Raw genomic sequence first — 9,597 nt, forward strand, 5'->3', positions numbered from 1 at the left:
AAAAGAGAAAAGCAAAAAAAAAAAAAAATGAAACAAAAGAAAAAAAATGACGATGAATAATCCGCCAATTACTTTAACTTCGACAGTACTATTATTTGTATATGCCGAACGATTATGCCGTTTTCAGCGCAACATATTTTGGCGATACTCTTTGGTGGTATAAACTCAAATGGTGATCAATGTGGGGATGACTTACCATGGGTGGGAAAAACGTGGGGGGAAGGGGGTGAACAGGATAAATAGAACAAGGATAATGGTATGGGAAGAATGGGAAATGAACAAACGAACAAAATAAAAAGCAGAAGTTTCTATACTTTTTACGGAGATTGTTATAGATTAAGCGCACACTGATCAAGGCATTCGTCGCTCGGCAAAACATAATACAATTATTAATATAAAATTTATAACAGAAATAAAATAAATGAAGTTAATAAATATGTACACTGTATAATAAACATTATTTCCTATTAATAAACGATGGGGTGTTTTATTTGTACCGTTGCACTACGTCGTGGAACGAGAGAAATTTTCACCTTTTTTGTATTGAGAAAAAAAATATGTAATAGCTGTGGTTTTTAATTTTTACGCGCGATTCCTTGAAAGATTGCAGTATTACTTTTCGCTGGAATTTCGTTATTTGTTTTGTACAGGTTTGTAATTATTAGCCATCGTTTTTCTCGTCGGTGTAAGTATTGAATGAATTTCTCGCATGCTTCAACTTAATGAGACAGCCTAATTTATTAGGTTCGCATTCAATTAACTGAATTGCATGCGGCAGATTAGTTAGAAATTGTTTGTAACTTTTACTGAATATTGAAAAATTGATGCTTCATCTGTGTGAATTATAGACGGAACTTTCAAGCCATCACGGGAACGAAGAAAAGTATTTCAACATCCGGAGAAATGAAGAAATGCGATTATTTATGAAAAAATCAATTATTCGTTGTGAGATTACTGTACAAAATGTATTATACAAAAGGTTGCAACATACCCGTGTTGCTTTACAGCATTTTACACGTATATATACTTCTTCCTTACACGGCAAATCCGTTTTCTTTTGCGAAACGCTCGTTCTTTAAGTCATACTCGATAAAAAAATTAAATAAACCATGTCCGATAAGCGTTACGAACGCGTAATAATCGAGAAAATCCCGAGATTTAACGTAATGTATATATTATACATTTAGAAGTATAGAATTCTGTACGTAAATTATTCGTACTTATTTGTAATTTCATAGTTACGTTTTCTTCTAATTCAAACCACTATTAATGTTGCAATATGTATTATTCTCCTATGCTGAATCGGTAACGTAGGAAGCGACACGTAAATGGTAAGGGCACTCTAAGCCCTCCTGTCGTGGACAGAAAGATGCATCAGGTGGTTAGGTCTACCCTTTACCCCGTCTGCGATACTAAGTTATTGATTCTTTACGATTTTTATTAGCTTTTTGTTTTATTTTTCATTTCAATGTGTAGTGGGGAATTTGAGTGATTAATATAGAATTTTTTGATTGAATTGTGTGATTCATTTTTGTGTAATTCTTATGGGAAAATGGTAATGTACCATCAGTTGTCGTGCTTCCCACGAACGGTAACGTTCAGGTATTTAGCAATAAAGAAATGAGTAAGACAAGGAAAGCAATAGGGATAGACAAGGACAGAAAAATATGACGGGCGAGACTAACGCCATCTCGCGTCCGGTGACGCGAACTACGATTTTTTAATAGGAACACAGAATATAAACAGAGGTATTAGACAAGGAAAGCACTAGTGTGCGAGAAGGACAGAGAGAAAACGTTTCCTATTGGCTGGCGGGCCGCCATACTCCGCCTTCCGGGCCCTAATCACGTCGGACTGTGAAAAATCATTAATAACTCATTATATACGATGATTTTGTGAACTTTTAGAATTGAAGAATGTAGTATGAACCTTTAGCAACTTTCACATATCATTTTTAGTGCCCTAAACCCTTTCCATAATTAGTTATTAGCAATTTTAATACGGGAAGTCGAGAACGATACCGCATACCGTCAGGTAGCCTTACGGTTTTTCAATAATTTCACAGCTTTCTGCTAAATTCTCGTGCAATAAATTAAATGCATCTGAAAGCTAACTCCTTTAGCTGTATTCCCATATAATTTTTATTAACATATCACTTGTAGTTTAGAAGTTATTAAACATTACATGGGAGAGTCTCCTATTCGTCGTACTCGAGTATAGTCAACTCTTATAAACAATTGCTAATATCTAATAAAGTACATGACGTACGCAGGTAAAAATAACTGGAGAATGTAGACAAAGGTCTGTGCTATATTCTGCATGTGTGAAAGTGCACAATTGATCATTCATATTCGTGAAAATGACTGAAATCCTTTACTCTTGACTGCGACGAGCGTAGTATTCACCCAAATAATGTTTAATATCTCGCGAACTACGACGAATATGTTAATGAAAATATAACGGGAATCTAGCTAAAGGAATAACCTTTCGAACGCATGTATAAAAGTGCATAAACTATTTATATAAAGTAACGAAATTAATGAAAAACCAGAAAGGAAAATGTTTAGAAACGGGGGATAAGAAAAACGTCGAGGCAAAAAACACATATATAGGAATTAATTTATAATGGTAGTACGGTAAGAGGAGAGAACTGTTTTAGCATATCAACACGACAAATTTTACGACGACATAAACGCGAAACAATGATAGAACAATGCGGTTATAGGAAATATTTCAATATTGTATATGTATTTTGAAATGGAAGATTTAAAACGAGCAGGTCGACACAGCTTCCCACTCGGGCTTCTGAGACGATCGGATGTATCGTTTTGTCAATTTTTAACCGTGTTTCACTGATCCACCTCTGAAAAAAAAAAGGAAGAAAAAATAACACCGTACATCTGACGACAACAAATGATACAGAAATAACGAAAAATGACTCTTATAGTTGCACACAAAAGTACGAAAAATTGTCTTGGAAGCCGCGAGGTGAGGGTTGTCGGTAAAAATTTTTAAAAAGCACGCGAAGAATGATAGCGACGTTATGAATGTTGATAACTTCACACGATGGTGTGTGTGTGTGTGAAGTTGATGTAAAATTACAAATTACGTCGAACTGCGATGCGAGAGAGAGAGAGAGAGAGAAAGTGGTTGCGAGATTCGTTCCAGCCTGCGAGGCGAAACCTTTTTCAGCGCTGGAATTGTTCGTTGTGAAAGTTTCTAAACGAAGGAAAGAACGGAGAGGAAGAGGGCGAGAGATAAAAAGGGGCGAGAGGGAAAAGGAGAGGAGAGCGATTGATAAAACGAGGTGAGGAGCCAAGAGAAAAAAAAACAGAAAGAGAGAAAGAAAGAGAGGGTGAGAAATTCAAAGGGGGGAGAATCTTGGAGGAGACACAGTTGCGAGCGGAAAATATGCCAGTTTGGATTATTATTTTCATAAGGAACGTGTAATATAAATATGTAATGTATATCGATATGATAAATTAACGGCATCATCGCGATTATGATCAAAGACGGTGATGATGGTTAATATTATTATTGCTATTATTATGGTTATCAATTATGGTTATGGGATGATGATGACGATGATTATTATTATTATAACAGAAAAAAAAACTAATACATTATATAAAATAAAAATAATTATACTTAACACTTATGTTAGGAAGCTAGATACATAACATTCAAGCAAGCGAGAACAAAAATATGAAATTACACACATACACATGTACACACGTAACATGCACACTCTGTGACACAAGAAAATTTGGGTGACATATATTTAACGTCGTACATTTATATATCAAGAGACTAGAACACGGTGATGTGTGCGAGAAGTAGAAAAGAGAGAGTGAAAGAGAGAGAGAGTGTGAGAGAAAGGAAGAGAGGAAGAGAGTGAAAATGGAAGTAAGGATGGAAGCAAGAATTTTTTAGCGCACTTCGGGGGAACCTACGTTTCGTCGAGGATCGTGGAGGATCAATTATTACGTGTCCATGATAAAAGTTCCTTCAGCGCTTTTTACGATAACGTTGCACGTACTTTCTTTCTCTGAAATTTTTATCCTCTTTTTCTCGTTCTTCTCTTTTTTCGTTCGATAGGAATAAGAAAAAGGCCCCTGTAGTATGATTTTTATCGTTCGTCTGTGTATATCGTGGAATCTATCGGGACTTCCGTCTTTTCTTTTTTCGTTCGGTAAGAAAAAGAAAAAAGCCCCTGTAGTATGATTTTTATCGTTCGTCGGTGTATATCGCAGAATCGATCGGGATTTTCGTTGGTGATGCGATGAAAGGGAAGAAAGAGAACAATAATCGTAGTAAAAGGGAGAATTAATTTTTTCACACGTATCGGTAAACGAAGTAAGGTTCCTCGACGTTCGCATTTTCACGCCACAAACGTGTTCCTGTAATTTGTGAAAATAGTTGTTCCGCTTTTCGACCACCATTTTTCTTCGTTTCCTTCTTCTCTTCGTTTCGCGTTTACGTTGATCGAACGAAAGAGAGAGAGAGAGAGAGAGAGAGAGAAAGAGAAAAGAAACACACGAGAGAGAGAGAGAGATTGAGAAAAAAAACACACACACAGTGGAGAAGAAAACTACGCCGAGCCGAACACACAAAAAAAAAAAAGTGAAAGCAGAAAAAAAACCATTATGTGTACGACGTACCTTGAATCCCCCATTTCGAAAAAGCTCGCATACAGACTACATAAAATTAGCTAATAACAAGACATGGCCATTAGCAGAGAAAATGTACCATTCAGATAGTTTATCATTAAAGAAACGGTAATCATTATAGCTATATTAAACGACATTATTTATATTATTATGCATATTATAAAGATAATTGATAACAGATACTAATCCTAGGGTGAAGTATTTCGACGGGGAAAGGAGAAACACTTTTGAAAATTGATAAAAAGCGACCAGAATGGCGCAGAGGCGGCGGTTGCGCCATTTCGCCCATCGAAATGTCGTTACCGGCAGGATAAAAGAAAAAAAATGACGATGAATAATCCGCCAATTACTTTAACTTCGACAGTACTATTATTTGTATATGCCGAACGATTATGCCGTTTTCAGCGCAACATATTTTGGCGATACTCTTTGGTGGTATAAACTCAAATGGTGATCAATGTGGGGATGACTTACCATGGGTGGGAAAAACGTGGGGGGAAGGGGGTGAACAGGATAAATAGAACAAGGATAATGGTATGGGAAGAATGGGAAATGAACAAACGAACAAAATAAAAAGCAGAAGTTTCTATACTTTTTACGGAGATTGTTATAGATTAAGCGCACACTGATCAAGGCATTCGTCGCTCGGCAAAACATAATACAATTATTAATATAAAATTTATAACAGAAATAAAATAAATGAAGTTAATAAATATGTACACTGTATAATAAACATTATTTCCTATTAATAAACGATGGGGTGTTTTATTTGTACCGTTGCACTACGTCGTGGAACGAGAGAAATTTTCACCTTTTTTGTATTGAGAAAAAAAATATGTAATAGCTGTGGTTTTTAATTTTTACGCGCGATTCCTTGAAAGATTGCAGTATTACTTTTCGCTGGAATTTCGTTATTTGTTTTGTACAGGTTTGTAATTATTAGCCATCGTTTTTCTCGTCGGTGTAAGTATTGAATGAATTTCTCGCATGCTTCAACTTAATGAGACAGCCTAATTTATTAGGTTCGCATTCAATTAACTGAATTGCATGCGGCAGATTAGTTAGAAATTGTTTGTAACTTTTACTGAATATTGAAAAATTGATGCTTCATCTGTGTGAATTATAGACGGAACTTTCAAGCCATCACGGGAACGAAGAAAAGTATTTCAACATCCGGAGAAATGAAGAAATGCGATTATTTATGAAAAAATCAATTATTCGTTGTGAGATTACTGTACAAAATGTATTATACAAAAGGTTGCAACATACCCGTGTTGCTTTACAGCATTTTACACGTATATATACTTCTTCCTTACACGGCAAATCCGTTTTCTTTTGCGAAACGCTCGTTCTTTAAGTCATACTCGATAAAAAAATTAAATAAACCATGTCCGATAAGCGTTACGAACGCGTAATAATCGAGAAAATCCCGAGATTTAACGTAATGTATATATTATACATTTAGAAGTATAGAATTCTGTACGTAAATTATTCGTACTTATTTGTAATTTCATAGTTACGTTTTCTTCTAATTCAAACCACTATTAATGTTGCAATATGTATTATTCTCCTATGCTGAATCGGTAACGTAGGAAGCGACACGTAAATGGTAAGGGCACTCTAAGCCCTCCTGTCGTGGACAGAAAGATGCATCAGGTGGTTAGGTCTACCCTTTACCCCGTCTGCGATACTAAGTTATTGATTCTTTACGATTTTTATTAGCTTTTTGTTTTATTTTTCATTTCAATGTGTAGTGGGGAATTTGAGTGATTAATATAGAATTTTTTGATTGAATTGTGTGATTCATTTTTGTGTAATTCTTATGGGAAAATGGTAATGTACCATCAGTTGTCGTGCTTCCCACGAACGGTAACGTTCAGGTATTTAGCAATAAAGAAATGAGTAAGACAAGGAAAGCAATAGGGATAGACAAGGACAGAAAAATATGACGGGCGAGACTAACGCCATCTCGCGTCCGGTGACGCGAACTACGATTTTTTAATAGGAACACAGAATATAAACAGAGGTATTAGACAAGGAAAGCACTAGGAACTACGACGAATATGTTAATGAAAATATAACGGGAATCTAGCTAAAGGAATAACCTTTCGAACGCATGTATAAAAGTGCATAAACTATTTATATAAAGTAACGAAATTAATGAAAAACCAGAAGAATGTGCGGTATCGCTGCCCACACTCCGCACAATAATTGTTAATAACTAATTACTGAAAGGATTTAGTACAATAACATCTATATGTGAAAGTTGCTGAAGGTCCGCACTTCATTCTTCAATCCTAAAAGTTCACAAATTCGTTGTAAATAATGAGTTATTAACGATTTTTCACCGGCCGACGTGCTTAGGGCCTGGAAGGCGGAACATGGCGGCCCGCCAGCCAATAGGAAACGTTTTATCTCTGTCCTTCTCGCACACTAGTGCTTTCCTTGTCTAATACAAAACAAACTCTAAGCCCTCCTGTCGTGGACAGAAAGATGCATCAGGTGGTTAGGTCTACCCTTTACCCCGTCTGCGATACTAAGTTATTGATTCTTTACGATTTTTATTAGCAAAATCGTAGTCGCGTCACCCGACGAGAGATGGCGTTACTTTAATTTTGAAAATTTTCTGTCCTTGTCTAACAATATTTCAGTCTTATCAAACTCATTTCTCTAGTGCTATCGTTATCTACCCCTATTTCTTTCTTTGTCTAGCACATTTCTCTAGTGTTATCCTCGTCTACCCCTATTTCTTTTCTTATCTAACTCATTTTTGCATTACTAAATACCTCGACGATTTATCATTCGTGATAAGCACGACTACTGATGGTACATAACCATCTTCCAGTAAGAATTACACAAAAATTAATCACAAATCAACGTCAGGGACGCGTACGCGTCAAAATCTCGCTTGCTATACGCTTCAGTGTTTCATAGGGTATGAGATGGACAATTTCTATTCGCGAAGCGTACAGCAAGGTTTGCATCAGTTACAAAGATCGGTCTTAGGTTTCGTGTAAGTACAGATGACCGCGGCAAATTACGCTAGGCGTCATGACAAATGCATGTCGCGGTGATAGCATAACGATGACGCTTTGTGGACAGACATCCACTGATCATTTCACATTGGTCAGAGCACTGACGCGTACAGCAAACGATGTTATGTCGCGTACACATTTCTGACGCGACGCATCGTGGACATTAGGCCTAAGTGTACAGGCACACAGCGTGGTACAGAATCTACGCGTCTGTCAATCTGGTGCATTCCGTAAACATAATGAATAGCTTGAAGATATCTATTACTTCCTTCTCCTCGTACAAATCGTTCACCCGACGAGAGATGGCGTTACTTTAATTTTGAAAATTTTCTGTCCTTGTCTAACAATATTTCAGTCTTATCAAACTCATTTCTCTAGTGCTATCGTTATCTACCCCTATTTCTTTCTTTGTCTAGCACATTTCTCTAGTGTTATCCTCGTCTACCCCTATTTCTTTTCTTATCTAACTCATTTTTGCATTATTAAATACCTCGACGATTTATCATTCTTGATAAGCACGACTACTGATGGTACATCACCATCTTCCAGTAAGAATTACACAAAAATTAATCACAAATCAACGTCAGGGACGCGTACGCGTCAAAATTTCGCTTGCTATACGCTTCAGTGTTTCATAGGGTATGAGATGGACGATTTCTATTCGCGAAGCGTACAGCAAGGTTTGCATCAGTTACAAAGATCGGTCTTAGGTTTCGTGTAAGTACAGACGACCGCGGCAAATTACGCTAGGCGTCATGACAAATGCATGTCGCGGTGATAGCATAACGATGACGCTTTGTGGACAGACATCCACTGATCATTTCACATTGGTCAGAGCACTGACGCGTACAGCAAACGATGTTATGTCGCGTACACATTTCTGACGCGACGCATCGTGGACATTAGGCCTAAGTGTACAGGCACACAGCGTGGTACAGAATCTACGCGTCTGTCAATCTGGTGCATTCCGTAAACATAATGAATAGCTTGAAGATATCTATTACTTCCTTCTCCTCGTACAAATCGTTGGTTCCCCACTATAGTTTCCTGTGCAATATATTATTGTGTCCACAATTTGATACGACATACGTTAGTCAATGATTGGGGCTATTGCATTGCGTCGCATGTATGTTTACGTGTAAGTATCTAAAGTTCCTTCGTTTACTTTTAGAAAAACACCAGTAAGTTATGAGTAAAATTTTAATCTAAATTAAAAATATGTTTTTTGATCTAAATCTAAATCTAAAATCTCTTTAATTTAAATTCTAATCTAAAATTTTAATTGAATTAATTAAGCTCTTATGTACTTATGTTATCATATGTAGTTATCGCAATATCGACATTTCTGTCTGTTACAAATAATCTGTACGTAATGATATGTCGTTCATTTTATATCTAAATTAAAATTAATCTACAACTGATTGTGAATCAATGCAATACAATTGTGCGATCTTATTACAAGTAGGTTATATAAAAATTAATTCTGTGTAGTATTAGCAGAGTGTACATGGCGTGTTCACTGATTTCAGTCAGTGACAGGTGAGTAAAAATTCATCTCTGAGAACAATCTGAACAAAACTATGTATTCCGTGGCATTTTTCAGCATGCCCTGATATCTAATAAATTTTTTTATTAATGTTTATTCCTAATATTATTAATCGCATAGTTATAATTCTTCTTCGATTTAACTGGAGAGTGTTGGATTTATTGATTTCTTAATTTTGATCGTAATCAATCGAACCGTAATTGCTTTCACCATCTACTTAAATTATTGACATTTAATGGCTTATTATAACATTAATTTGTAGACGAATCCCATAAAGAAAACAAATATTTTATAGAGGAAACTTGAAGTAATATCTCTTTAGATTTTTTAAAATAACGTAAAGTTG

At 36.0% G+C, this 9,597-nt stretch overlaps 1 protein-coding gene across 1 annotated transcript in view; it reads left to right on the forward strand.

Annotated features, from left to right (window-relative positions):
* The first annotated feature begins 8,697 nt into the window (after positions 1 to 8,697).
* LOC108572031 (carboxypeptidase Q-like) overlaps positions 8,698 to 9,597 on the forward strand; it is a 4,410-nt gene continuing 3,510 nt past the window's right edge. The window contains exon 1 of the mRNA XM_017934212.1: positions 8,698 to 8,843. The gene's annotated coding sequence lies outside the window, so the exon portion shown is untranslated. The remainder of the gene's footprint in view (positions 8,844 to 9,597) is intronic.

Source organism: Habropoda laboriosa, unplaced genomic scaffold, assembly GCF_001263275.1.
Source record: "Habropoda laboriosa isolate 0110345459 unplaced genomic scaffold, ASM126327v1 scaffold67, whole genome shotgun sequence".
NCBI classification, from domain to species: Eukaryota; Metazoa; Arthropoda; class Insecta; order Hymenoptera; family Apidae; genus Habropoda; species Habropoda laboriosa.